Source organism: Pseudophryne corroboree, chromosome 1 (assembly GCF_028390025.1).
Source record: "Pseudophryne corroboree isolate aPseCor3 chromosome 1, aPseCor3.hap2, whole genome shotgun sequence".
NCBI classification, from domain to species: Eukaryota; Metazoa; Chordata; class Amphibia; order Anura; family Myobatrachidae; genus Pseudophryne; species Pseudophryne corroboree.
In genome coordinates this window covers 283,594,871-283,610,045 of record NC_086444.1, presented here as the reverse complement: position 1 = coordinate 283,610,045, position 15,175 = coordinate 283,594,871, and the positions used below count along the sequence as shown (strand labels likewise).

General features: G+C 43.2%; 1 protein-coding gene and 1 long non-coding RNA gene across 6 annotated transcripts in view; one reads left to right on the top strand and one right to left on the bottom strand.

Moving 5' to 3' along the window:
• TAOK3 (TAO kinase 3) overlaps window positions 1–15,175 on the bottom strand; it is a 498,025-nt gene that overhangs the window by 214,867 nt on the left and 267,983 nt on the right. The gene's annotated exons all lie outside the window — the stretch shown is intronic.
• Window positions 971–4,529, top strand: LOC135057982 (uncharacterized). Its single transcript, XR_010244537.1, has 4 exons — window positions 971–996; window positions 3,804–3,874; window positions 3,976–4,090; window positions 4,358–4,529. It is a non-coding gene; the product is annotated as an uncharacterized LOC135057982 (long non-coding RNA).

The following is a 15,175-nucleotide window of genomic DNA, read 5'->3' as shown; positions in this document are numbered from 1 at the left end:
TTTAGTTAGTGTAATATTGATGGTGTTAGCCCATAAATAAGGAGGCCTTTATGAGGCACTATATATTTATTTACTTATTTAATTAGTTTATTTATTTATTAATTTAGCAACTATGTATTAATTTTTTAAGTTTTCCTACATTAGTGCTATATTTATCTGTAAATATCATTAAAAGTATGTAGTAGCTATTTGTACTGACTAACTGTGATACATTTCTGTTACATTTAGTTTTTTGATACACATAGCTAGAATGGCAACGGTCCCCTTGGTTACTGATTGGAGTACGTTTATTGGCCGCTCGGATCACGTGTCTACCAGTCATGTGGTTTGGTCACATGACGGGAAATGTCATCCCGGCTCCGTGGAACGCAAAATCGCTGACAGCTGGAGCGCAGGAGGCTCCGTTCAGCAGCGCGATCAGGACACTTCTGGCCAATTGAAGCGCCTTTAGAGACGGCGCTGGAGCGGAGGTGTTCTCGTTCCAGCGCCACGGGTCCTGGTCACCTCAAGGGGCGCGAGGGGCTGATTCAAAATTTAACCATTACTGAGATGTTTTTTTAGTATCACTTCGATAAGGTTTATTCTAAAGTTCTTTAGTATTTCACCACTCACTTTGTTCAGTTTAATATATACGCTGTAAGAGGATTTTTATATTGCACTAGCTTTATTGGTGAATAGTGATGTCAATCATATAGTCCCGGTCCGAACAGATGCATTATGGGACATATATATTTACCAATTAAGGGTGTTTATGCTTATATTAGTATAATATATAAGAATATTTGATAGGTTTAGTTTCCTTATAAAACTGTTTAAGTGACATTAGATGTAGAGAATTAATTATGTTACAAATAAAGGTATTTATCAAGTTTTTATTACACCTCCAATCACTACACTTATGGGAAGTGAGGTCATCACTTTTTCCCTATTTAAGGGTAAAACTTTGAACACAGTCTCATTCCAATGGTAGAGTCAACACTGCTGATCTACTGGAGGGTAAGGTCCATTTGGGTGTGATAGTTTGCATCGCTCTTAAACATGGCTCCATTTATAATTAAAAATTTTTGGTTTGTAATTATTTTTATTGCCTTTTTCTGTATTATATTATTGTGAATCAAATTTAAACTGATGAGGAAAGTTAATTACTATGGATTTTGTAAACTTTATCTATGGTAATGATATGCATCATTACTCTGTTAATGGCTATTGGATCTTTCCAGTACTTCATATACTAACATTAGCATGTATGACCATTTTAATTCAGTGTATGAAATATTCAGGGGGTAAACTCCCTACGGAATCTGATTAAACCAATAAGTAATTAAATTAATTGGACTAATGACTAATTGTGCATTTTCATAATGCTTTTGAGTCCAATTTTAGGATTTATGCTGTATAGATTGGCGAGGATATTCCCTACTAGAATTCTATGGGGTATATGCAATTGCGGTCGAATTGCCGCAAATGTCGAAAAACGGGGCATTTTCGACACAAAAAATATATATTCGACAATGCAATACAGTACTTTTCGACAAAAAAACGGACGTTTCAGATTCGACTTTTTAAAATTCGACAGTTGTCAAATTCGAAATGTCTGCAATGGTAAATATGCGGCTTTTCGACAAAAGTATATTCAATTGAAGAAGGTTGATTCGACAACAGTGCTTTTTGACAGTAATTTCGTCAATTTCATTCCGCCTCACTTTGCTGGCGGAATCTAATAAAAAAATTTAAAAACATGTTTTTTTTTGTGTTTTTTTTATTGATAATAGCATATCTATTTATATTAGAAGGGATTATGTACTTGGTTTGTCTATTAGGAGACAAGTATTATTTATATATTTTTTTAAAGAATATTTTTTTTTTTAACTGACTAAAATAGAGAGAGCATGGTTTTCAGTGGGAAGGGGTGGGAATGGGTTAAAATCAAGAAAAAAAAATGCGTGGGGTACCCCCTCCTAAGCATAACCAGCCTCTGGCTCTTTGAGCCGGTCCTGGTTGTAAAAATTGACAGGGGATCCCCCGTATTTTTAGAACCAGCACCGGGCTCTGCGTCCGGTCCTGGTGCAAAAAATACGGGGGACAAAAGACATAGGGGTCCCCCGTATTTTTAACACCAGCACCGGGCTCCACTAGCTGGAGAGATAATGCCACAGCCACTTTTATATCGGTCCCTGCGGCCGTGGCATTAAATCCCCAACTAGTCACCCCTGGCCGGGGTACCCTGGAGTGGGGATACCTTAAATCAAGGGGACCCCCCCTCCAGCCACCCAAAGGCCAGGGGTGAAGCCCGAGGCTGTCCCCCCCCCCCCCCCCCATTCAAGGGCTGCGGATGGGGGGCTGATAGCCTTTTGTCAAATAAAAGAATATTGTTTTTTTGCAGAAGAACTACAAGTCCCAGCAAGCCTCCCCCGCAAGCTGGTACTTGGAGAACCACAAGTACCAGCATGCGGGGGGGAAACGGGCCCGCTGGTACCTGTACTTCTACTACAAAAAAAATACCCAAATAAAAACAGTACAAGCACACTGTGATAGTAAAACTTTATTACATACATGCCGACACACACATACTTACCTATGTTCACACGCCGACCTCTGTCCACTTCTCCAAGTAGAATCCACTGTGTACCTGAAAATAAAATTATACTCACCAAAATCCAGTGCAGCTGTGTCCTGTTCTTTTTTGTAAGTACGTGGATTACAAAACAGAAGAGGACAGATCCACACTGGATTTTAGTGAGTATAATTTTATTTTTAGATACACCGTGGATTCTACTTGGAGAAGTGGACCGAACCTCGTGTCAACATAGGTAAGTATGTGTGTGTCGGCATGTATGTAATAAAGTTTTACTTTCACGGTGTCTGTGTACTGTTTTTATTTGGGTATTTTTTTTGTAGTAGAACTACAGGTACCAGCGGGCCCGTTTCCCTCCCGCATGCTGGTACTTGTGGTTCTCCAAGTACCAGCTTGCGGGGGAGGCTTGCTGGGACTTGTAGTTCTGCTACAAAAAACAATACTCTTTATTTTGTCACTTGGCTATCAGCCCCCCATCCGCAGCCCTTGGATGGGGGGGGGGGGGGTAGCCTCGGGCTTCACCCCTGGCCCTTGGGTGGCTGGAGGGGGGAGGGACCCCTTGATTTAAGGGGTCCCCACTCCTCCAGGGTACCCCGGTCAGGGGTGACTAGTTAGTGATTTAATGCCACGGCCGCAGGGACCAATATAAAAGTGTCCCCCGGCTGTGGCATTATCTCTCTGACTAGTGGAGCCCGGTGCTGGTGTTAAAAATACGGGGGACCCCTACGCTTTTTGTCCGCCATATTATTGGCACCAGGACCGGACGCAGAGCCCGGTGCTGGTTGTGAAAATACGGGGGATCCCCTGTCAATTTTTCCCCCGTATTTTTACAACCAGGACCGGCTCAAAGAGCCCGAGGCTAGTTATGCTTAGGAGGGGGGACCTCACGCAATTTTTTTCTGGGTTTTTTTAATAATTTTTGTGCCGTCCAAAAAGTCGAATCCAGGACGCACATATCCGTCAATTGGTCCGTTTTTCGACAGCGGGACTGTCTAATACGTTTTTTATTGAATATGTCGAATTCGGGTCCCGGCGGGAGGGTATGTGACTGTCGAATTGTGTCGAATTTAAAAACGGTCGAATTCCAGCCGGAATTCGACCGCAATTGCATATACCCCTATATCTGATTACTGTATTGGGGAATATGAGTATTTTTGATAAGCTCTTTGAGTTTATGGTGACCGGTGAGGTTATATCCCTAATTGGCTAATATCTATAATTTTATCAGGTCACACACCTATATGAACCTTTGTTAGACCTGTGTATTCGAACTTGTCATTCAAGCATTTGAACCACAAGGTATGGTTTTTTTTCATCAACACACTGATTTATAAATCAATTATAATGTATAAATTATGTGGCTTTTTTAAGTTTACTAAAACTAATATTTTCCTTATTAGGCCTAATCTAATTATCATCTGTGTATCCCACCGGTGTGTGGGTGTTTTTCAAGTATCCTGAACGCTTATTTTGCTATTTCATTGACACACTATCAGTATCTATCAAACATTCGAGGTATGTCATATGAAGTTATTATGATATGTTCTGGTGTTCTTTCTCTTCTTTTTTCTATGTGCAATTATTAACCTATCTGACTGGTCGTTCATTTGTAAAAATTCCACTGTAATAAGTGTACCCGATTAGTATTTTTAGACTTTTTTGTCCGATATAGCTCTGTCTTGCATGTTTTGTCTCTTCTTTCTGGTCATGGACATGTTCCTTTGTTTTTTATATGTATGTATAATCAATGAAATGTTTTGATAAATTATTTTATGTTTATAGATATACCCCTGATGAAGTCTTTGAGCAAGACGAAACGCGTTGGATTTTCTATTTATAACATCAATCTACAAACTTGTTATAAGGAGAAGGAGGAATCTGTAAAAGTTATTCTACTTATCCTCTGTATAATTTGGTGTCATTTATCAAAGATGGATACTTAACTCTGTGTACCACTGTGTCTTTATGTTTTAATAAATTTTAAATGGAACATGTCAATGTGATTTTTATGCTCTAAAATATTGAGCAAGTGTATATGTTTAGAGATTCCTGTTGAATCCTTTTTAGTTATTGGGAGAAAGTATAACCCAAGGGCGCCTATTCCCCTATTGTCGTATATTCTTTATTTACAGTCCCTCCCAACAAGGGACTTAGTGGAATTGGGCAGCCTAACTTTATTCCCATTTATCTTGTTATATAAAAGCGCAGAGGGGGAGTATTTGTTTTGTGTGTATGTATATATATATATATATATATATATATATATATATATATATGTCGGAAAAATATCATGCTACACGTTGCCATATATTCACCTCATGCGCTTGCCCGCTGCACGTGCACATTCTCTCGCGTGCGGATACTCGCAGCTGCGTGATGGCGCCTCCTCGGCCATGCGCTCGAGCGCGTGGTATGTGCATTTACGGTAGAGTTTGTGTGCGTCTAGCGGGCGACTCAATCGTTAAATAATAAAACCAAATAGTATGTTTTATAGATAATGTTCCCCTTAATAAAGACTGTAAGTTTGTTTAATGTAACTGGTCGCTGGACAGGGGAATTCCTCTTTGCATGATACGAAGGGTCAGACAGGGTTTGAGCAGTGGTGTTTGGTACCTAACTAAAGAATATTTTATTAGGAACAATCCGGTGCTGGTTAGGTAAAGATTAATCGCTCCTGCGTATAGTTATGTCTATTAGTAGTTTCTGGACATTTACTATATTTGCGGTTCATTATCCATGCGGCGGGAATAATGAGATTCCCTCCCACCTGAGCAGTTTGATATAGTCACAGCCCACCTGTTCAAACTAACCTATGACCTTTTGTTATAATGCGGAGGGACATTCCTGTGTCCAATGAACAATAAGATTGTAGGGCCCTTTGTAGTACACTGTATGTTGTGTATATAAGGGTCACTGTCCCCAGACCGCCCAGTACTCTCTCTCATCAACATTTATCTCTGATAATTGGAGGACTGGATCCGGTTGCGCTAGCGAATGTTCCCCGTATGGTATGTTTCTCTGTGGCCACTTTGTTACCCGTTTTAATGTTAACCATTCATTCTTAGTCGATGTATTTGTGTTTGCGATCGTTCGCTATTGTGTATATTTCTGTTTAGTTATTCTGTTAGATTTTATGTTAGCCTGTAGTGTATGAACTGTTAACTGTTTTTTTCCCTTTTACTTAGCTAAATATTGTTAGTAAAGGTGTTGGAACCTTAGCAAGGAGTGTGTCTCACCATTTGTTATTAAGGGTTGCTGAGCATCTCAATCGCTCAAACAGCTAGCTTACAGACCAAGGTTAAACAGTGTTATATCATTGCAGTATCTCAACACTAAGATTTACAGTATAAGCATACTCTGTGTAAGGTTTAAAAGGTTATTATCTGTGTGTACGCTCGCTGTGTGTATTCCATACTCACAGCGCAGCGTGTGTACGTAACTTGCGTACCACGTGCGAGGTCTTTGTACGCAAATAGTGTACGAAGTGCATAGCACGTGCACGAGGGACAGCGGCCATTACGGCTTCACGATATTAGTAAATAGCTTGTGTTCTAAGGTAAACAATCAGCTTTATCAATTGGGGTCTCGTCCGTCCTCCACATATCCGCACTAGCGAACACAGACTTTATCTGTCAGCAAAGGGCGGGAACGCAGTATCCCTTCGTATCCGTATTGGTGGTGAGGGATACAGTGGTGCTGACTAGATAAGCGTCTGTTACGCTACGCTGTAGGAGTGCTGGGGTGGAATCCGAAACCGGAAGGTAGGAAGGTAAGAACAAAACGCTATTATCTTTTAAAACTGTTTATTTCTGTTTTGCGTACGCACACACGCACGCACACACCTACATTGTTGCGACTCACTCTCTTGTTGCCATTAGAATCGATTATTAGACACGTGCTGAGGAAATCTGGTGCTATTTAGTTGAGATTATAAAGGATAATTTTTAAGGGAATAATTGTAAAGGACACGCACACAGCATAGCAAATACTGGCCCTCATTCCGAGTTGATCGGTCGCAAGGCGAATTTAGCAGAGTTACACACGCTAAGCCGCCGCCTTCTGGGAGTGTATCTTAGCTTCTTAAAATTGCGACCGATGTATTCGCAATATTGCGATTACTAACTACTTAGCAGTTTCAGAGTAGCTCCAGACTTACTCTGCCTGTGCGATCAGTTCAGTGCTTGTCGTTCCTGGTTGACGTCACAAACACACCCAGCGTTCGCCCAGGCACTCCCACCGTTTCCCCGGCCACTCCTGCGTTTTTTCCGGAAACGGTAGCGTTTTCAGCCACACGCCCCTGAAACGCCGTGTTTCCGCCCAGTAACACCCATTTCCTGTCAATCACATTACGATCGCCGGAGCGAAGAAAAAGCCGTGAGTAAAAATACTATCTTCATAGTAAAGTTACTTGGCGCAGTCGCAGTGCGAACATTGCGCATGCGTACTAAGCGGATTTTCACTGCGATGCGATGAAAAATACCGAGCGAACAACTCGGAATGAGGGCCACTGTGTGGTGTACGGTAAGCGATTACAGTTGAACATCGTTTACATTTATAGAAGCGTGTTAGTTGCGTTGCTGTGGGCATATCTGGACTTTGTGCATACGTGTCTCGGGCAACGTGCAAGATTACGTACTCAACACAAAGGCATACGCACGTGGCGTGTTTACGCAACGGAGCGTACGGATACGCCCACCGAAACTCAAATCACACGATAACATTGTTTTAGTGGGGGCGGTATAGTATAACCACCTGATAATAGCACAGGTTTGTTCAGTTTCCAAAAAGCTTAGTTAAAAGAGAACCTTCTTCTTCTGCAAAACCCAGGGATTGAACTACTGCCTGTATGAAAGGAATTTCTGTACAGAAAGATCAGTGTGTATATGAGTGAGTAGGAGTGAGTGTGAAAATAAAGGTATTATTTTGTGAACCCAGAAATCGGGATCCCGTCGGAGACCACATCAGGTGAGTGGACACTTGGTGGCGTGGGACTGGCTTGCCCGCGTTAACATTATACAAGGTAAAAGGAGCAAGTAGTATACGCAGACAAAAGGACTGCGAAGGTTTAAGCGCAGCCCGGGGGGTTTTGCGTATTACCCATATAGATTGAGCTCCGGCTGAAGGTTTCGCAGCCTAAACAACTGATTCCGTTGGTCGTACAGCGTATAAATATTAAGTTACTTATGCGCAGTGCGACTGGACCGCACGTAATTGTGTGCATTAGTTTGTTACCTTGATACCCATTAAAATTTACTGTGGGATCATAAACGCTATTTGTACATTCCAACGTGATTTGTGTAGGTTTTTGTTATTTTAAGGGAGTTTCGCTGTTCACTCAGGAAATCTCCAACAACCAATACTTACTGGAGAGGGTAGCATACTCCCACACGCCCCAGTAAATAGAGGTTACAAAAAGATCCCGCGGATTGGGTACGTCCAGTGGTGGGCACATTGCTGGAACTCGTACTGGCCAATTGGGGCGTAAAGTGAGTGAAGGCACTAGTTGAACTTTCATCGTCGCCTTACCGCGGGCAACTTGGTTTGTTTTATAAGAATTCGCTGAGACCGCAATATCTGCAAACAATGGGGGCCAGTTGTTCAAAGAAGGGACGTCCAACAAGGGTTCACGTTGGTATTTGTTGGCCCAAATGTTCAGCACGGTATATAATGTGTGAAAAATACGGATCACACACACAGGTATTTTGCAAAGAATGGGAACGAATGACAGAGGATGATGGGGAGCAGTTTCCCCGGGTAGGCAGTTTGAACCCTGAGGTATTGCAGAATCTAAGAAAAAGGATAGGCCAAATAAAATCTGCAAAGCAGAGGATTAGACATTATGATTGTTTACAGGTATGGCAACAGGAAAGTGAAATACAACAGGAATTAGCTCAGAAAGCAAATTCAAATCCTGGTAGGAGTCCGATAGCAACGGCACCACCACCGTATATAGTAGGGGACAAAGTGGCTGCAGAGAATGACATGCGGGTGTACGATAAGGGTGCACTTAACCAATGTAGTAATGATAAGAATAAAATGAAAGTTAATGCAAATGTTGATACTAACGCTAACCCATGCAAGTTGTATCCCATTTTAAACTTCCCCCAGGAATACGACCAGGAAGATGAGCCCACTACGATTTCAGCTCTCTCTCTAGCGGCCACCATAAACGATACTTCAGTGGGCATCGCCCAAACAGTAAGAGTGGTATCAAAGGCACATAGTTCAGGGACAGGTGAGGTTGTATCTAGAGGTAAGTACGGCACTGTACAATATGCTGAAACTGTTGCACCACCCACTGTAGAATCAACCCAGAGTGAAGTAATTAATATTAATCCTGTTAGAGTGATAGCGGTCCCCAATGGAAAGACCGACACAAATGGGGTCACACCCATCAGGAATATTGCAATGCACTGTCCCTGGTCCCGAGCAGAATTAAGAACAATTTTGTCTGAATTTCCTGATCCCAGAAAAGATTTAGCTGCATGTTAGAGGTTCATTAAGGACCTGGGTAACTCCACTGAACCCAACAACAAAGATTGGCGGACACTACTGAGGGCATGTCTGCCCTCTAGCATTGACCTTGTGAAATTTATAGCTGACTGTAAATTAGATGAAGAAGTACCCCTTACAGATGAGTATAATCAAGATAATGTAACCAGAATCAATCTGCAGCTGGGAATATACTTCCCAGCTGTGGTAAAATGGAACAAAATTTTCTCCATCAAACAAATGGAAGGAGAAACTGCCTCTGACTATTTCCACCGGGCACTGGAGGAAATGGCTAAATATACTGGGATCGTGGAAATTGAGGCAAATGTACACCATAGAGAGGTAGCGGTGTCCGTCTTGATGGACGGTTTAAAGGAGGTGTTAAGGAATAGGGTACAAACCACTCAACCTAACTGGAGAGGTATGTCGGTGGCCGCCTTAAGAGAAACTGCTGTTGGGCACGACAGGAATATCACAAGACGCAGGGAGTCACAGAGTGATAAACTGATGGCTATAAGTATCCAAGCCCTTACAACAAGGCCGCTCAGTCTAAATCTCAGACCCCTGGTGGTAAGCCGCATATGGTAAAATGTTACAATTGTAATAGGGAAGGTCATTTTGCACGTAACTGCACCAGTAACCCACACAATGCATATAAAAACCCTAGACAACGACATGACATACGAGATTGGGATCAAGGACCGCAGAGACGGAGTTATGAGCCACACGCAGGGGAAACAAGAAGGTATCCCCCAAGAAGAGACTGGCAAGTCTCTGATAGTTCCCATTTACCCCCTTCACAGGTAATAGCTGCCAGCGCAATGCAGGGAGTTCACCACGCACCATAGGGGTGGGGCCACACCTGTAGTCTGCAGCCAGTGAAATTAATTGCGAGCCTTGGAAATGAACCTGAGGTCACAATTGATGTAGCTGGTAAATCTCTAAATTTCCTTGTAGATACGGGGGCGGCCAAGTCAGTGATAAATTCGACCGTGGGCATGAGAACCACTGGTAAAACAATTCCAGCCATGGGAGTAACAGGAGTAGTGCGACAATACCCTTTAAGCAAACCAGCAGAGATTACGATAGGGCTTTTGCATACCAAGCATTCTTTTCTTCTGGCTGCATCGGCTCCGACTAATCTCCTAGGGAGAGATTTACTGTGCAAAATGGGATGCGTCATATACTGTACTCCTGAAGGTGTGTTCTTGGACATACCTGAAAACCACGCTCAGGAAGCGCAGGATATGCTAGACTCCCCAACAAGATTAATGTCACACACTGTTGTTGTAAATAGGTGTCCGTCCAAGGTAGAGGAAATGATTTCCCAGATACCGGAATCACTTTAGACCAAGGATGGACAAGACACTGGATTGATGGCAAACGTAGCCCCAGTAGTTGTGCAAGTAGAAGATGGTAGGATAGCTCCAAAAATCCCACAATACCCTCTGAAGCCAGAGGTGGAGTTAGGAGTTTACCCTGTAATAGAGCGCTTGCTACAACAGGGCATTCTGGTAAGGACGTCCAGCACTGCCAATAGTCCCATCTTCCCTGTTAAAAAGAGTGGGGGGAGGGGTTACAGATTAGTGCAGGATCTAAGAGGGATCAACAAAATAGTTGAGAGTCAATTCCCCGTAGTGCCAAATCCAGCTGTCATCCTTATGCAAATCCCTCCCACTGCCAAATTTTTCACTGTGATTGACCTCTGCTCCTCCTTCTTCTCGGTACCTCTGCACCCTGACAGCCAATACTTATTCGCATTCACATACAGAGGAGTTCAGTACACTTGGACTCGATTACCACAAGGTTTCACAGACAGTCCAAGTATTTTCTCACAGGCCCTGCATGATTGTTTACAGTCTTTCCAACCAGAGAGTGGATCAATATTGATACAGTATGTGGATGATTTACTGCTGTGTTCAGATTCACTGGAAGCGTCCCTGAGAGATACGAAACAACTCCTGTTTCATCTTTCAGACACACAAGGTTTCCAAGGACAAGTTACAATTATGCCAGACCCGTGTGAAGTATTTGGGACACTGTTTAACACAAGGACTGAGACACCTTACCGCTGATAGAATTCAAGCAATTCGTGACATGACCCTTCCACAAACCCAGCAACAGATTAGAACATTTTTAGGAATGTGTGGGTATTGCCGTAACTGGATCCCAGGTTTTTCCATACTGGCCCTACCTTTGCAGGAGATGGTCTCATCAAGCAAACCTGATCGGATTTCGCACACAGACGAATCCGAGATGGCATTTGAGAGACTCAAACAGTGCCTAACGCAGGCACCGGCATTAGGTATGCCAGACTATGGGAAACCCTTTGAGCTGTACGGAACAGAGAGTGCTGGGTGCGCAGCAGGTGTCTTAACCCAGAAGCATGGTGATGCCAGCAGGCCGGTAGCCTACTACAGCGCCCAGCTAGATACGGTAGCGCAATCCCTCCCCACATGCTTGCGAAGTGTTGCAGCAATAGCATTGCTAGTCACAAAGAGCGAAGATGTAGTATTAGGACACAACCTCACAATTCATACACCACATGCAGTGTCAGCCTTACTGTATTCGGCCCAAACCAGACACGTCTCATCAGCGCGGTTTACAAGATGGGAATTGGCATTGATGGCCCCCGTAAACATCACCATAAGGGGATGCAGCGCATTAAATCCTGCAACGTATCTCCCAGGTGTGCCTGGACAGGCACAAAGGGTGGAAGATGAGAGTGATGGTGAAGGAGGATTTAATACAGGAGATGACACGCATGATTGTATGGAATATTTGACCCAAAATTTCACGGCAAGGCCTGACATCAGTGACAACCCACTAGAAGATGTAGATTTTACTTTCTACACTGACGGTAGTTGTCACAGACAGACGGACTCGGGAGACTTGTGTACTGGATATGCAGTCGTAGATGACCAAGGTACCATAGAAGCGGAACCGCTAGGCCCACCACACTCAGCACAAGTTGCTGAACTGGTTGCCCTAACCAGAGCATGTGAATTGGCTAAGGCGCAAATCAGCCAATATTTACACAGATTCTAGGTACGCCTTCGGAGTAGTCCATGATTTCGGGGCCCTATGGCGCCTCAGAAATTTCATGACGGCAGCTGGCACACCCGTAGCGCATGCAGCCCACATCAAAAGACTTCTAACAGCGATACAGGAACCCGACAGAGTGGCTGTTATCAAGTGTAAAGCTCACACATATAGCCAAGACCCGGTATCACTTGGTAACAGCCGAGCAGACGAAGCTGCTAAATCAGCAGCTAGTAACCCCATACGAACAGACAGTACACAACTGATGGTATTTAATACTGTAAACACACAGAAATTGTGTGAAATGCAAAATTTGTGTTCCCCACAGGAAAAGGCAGTTTGGAGGTCAAAGGGATATGGCCAGGAGTCCTCAGGACTCTGGACAGATGGACAGGGTAAGCCAGTGGCACCCAGATCATACCTTCCAAGTCTAGCGGAAGCGGCACATGGGCTGACTCATCTAGGCAAAGAAGGAATGTGTAAGTTGGTAAGAGCTTATTGGTGCGCTCCAGGATTTTCTTCCCATGCGGGTAAAAGAGCGATGACATGTCTCACCTGCTTGAGGAAGAATATCGGAAAGGCAGTACCGACAGAGCCATCCCATATCCCTCCGACAGATGGCCCTTTTCAGGTAATACAAATTGATTTCATACAATTGCCACCTTGTAGGAATTTAAAATATGTATTGGTCTGTATTGATGTGTTCTCAAATTGGGTTGAAGCATTTCCCGCGGCCACAAATACCGCTGTATTTACTGCAAAGAAAATTGTGCAGGAATTTGTGTGTTGGTATGGTATCCCTAGAATCATTGAAAGTGATAGGGGTACCCATTTTACAGGTGAAGTCTTTCAAACAATGTGTAAGTTGATGGGAATTAATAGTAAGCTGCACACTCCGTACCGCCCCCAAGCGAGTGCGAAGGTGGAAAGAGTAAACAGCACTATTAAAAATAAATTGAGCAAGGTAATGACTGAAACAGGACTGTTATGGCCCGAAGCTTTGCCAATTGTATTATACAGCATCAGAACCACTCCCAGGTCCCCTCTTAATCTGTCTCCTTTTGAAATTCTGTTTGGTCGACAACCCCATGTTATGATTAACCCCAAGGATGATTTGAAATGTAACAATGAAGTAACCGTAAAGTATTTGGTTAAGATGAGTAAGCAATTGAGGAATCAGAATGATAATCTAAAGTTGGTGATACCTGATCTGCCAGACAGTAATTGTCATGACATTGAACCTGGGGATTATGTAATGATACAGAATTTTCTACGCTCAGGTTGCCTTATTGACAGATGGGAAGGACCATATCAAGTCTTATTGACCAGCACAACAGCATTGAAGGTTGCCGAGAGAGAGACTTGGGTCCATTCGTCTCATTGTAAAAAGGTCACTGACCCAGAGAGGTCCCGTGATAAAGAACAGACGGTAGAGGTTGTATCACTAGTGTGTCTGTTCAGGGAGGATTGAGACGACACCTGAGCGCTGAGAATAATAAGACCGGAAGAGTGTGTCGAGCCAGATTTCTTTTTCCCATTTGTTATTTTCTCCAGTTCCCACCTCCCTCCTATTTCCTTTCCCCCTTCTCATTTTCTCCTTTTACTCCTCTAAGATGGACTTGCCCCAAGAGACTGTGATCCGGATTTTCCTGTTGACCATGATGTTGACCAGAGCAGTCTGTTTCGGTGAGAGTACCATGGAGGTCGAGAAAGGATCTGGAATGGGTTCTGATGACCAGGATGCAGGCGTAAATTTCCAAGAGCAACATAATCTCCGAGCAAAGGCGAGTATCAGAAAACGATCTGGTAGCATTGACAATAGAAGAAATTGTGAAGGATTGTTAGCTGAAGAGAACTGCATCTGTAGGCATTGTGACAATATAGTTGAGGATGGGTGCATCAAGAAATGTCAGTCCAGTTTTAATGTCCACATGGACCGGCATCCATTGAGTGACTATCACTCCTTAGTGGGTAAAGTGTTAAACCAGACAGACTGTTGGGTATGCTCTCAAGTACCTCAAGGTCATAGCAAATCAGGACTAGTACCATTCCCTTTAACTGTAGGAGAGGTACTTGAGCTAAGTGGTGGGAGGCAGGTGGACAAGAGGTTTAATATCTCTAGTCCTCCTAGTTTGAAGCTCCACCAATATCATGTGGATAGGTCCTTAGTATGCTTTAACATTTCCAATCCCCGTAAACCGGGAAATTGGGAAGTGTCATGGAGTAATCAAACCATGACCTTTTCATACAGAGCCGACAGAATGCCCATAGACACAGAACTTATACGCCAGATAGCAGACCATGGAAGATTTTTCCGGTATATGTACACTCTAGGAAGTAGGACTATGCGAGTTGGAGAAGTATCACCAGGATACTGTGCACATATCATACAACCTGATACGTGTACTAAACAGATGGGAGAATTAGGGTTAGGAGATTTCACATGGAAAATTTGTAATATGGTAATGTCATACTCCGTCCCATATGTTCTCCCCGATGATGCATATTTCATATGCGGGAGGAAGGCGTATAAGTGGCTTGCCCCAAACTCAGAGGGATTGTGCTATATTGGAAAAGTACTGCCTGAAGTAATGACTGTATCCCATAACAAAATGAAAGATATTCACCGCAGTGCCCAAGCTCCTTATACTCACACTCATTACGAGCACGTCGTTAAAAGGCACCTGATAGAGAGGACAGAGCATTCAGCCTCTGATCTGATCCATGAATCCACCGGGATTCAATTCCTACTCGCGTTAGACATCACTCGTACCGCCAGAGGAGTGATAAATTATAAATATATATCTGCGCTTGCAAATTTGTTAGACAATATCACCGAAATGTATGACGACACATTCAGGTACACTGGGAAAGAGTTACAAGCCTACAAAACAGAACTGGTTCAGCATAGGATGATTCTCAATTACCTCACAGCTGTGACAGGCGGGTATTGTGTTACCCTAGCAACTCAATATGGAATAAAGTGCTGCACGTATATTACAAACAGCACGGAGGACCCAGCCGAGGTCATAAACCAAAAGATGGATGACATTCTACAATTAAAGT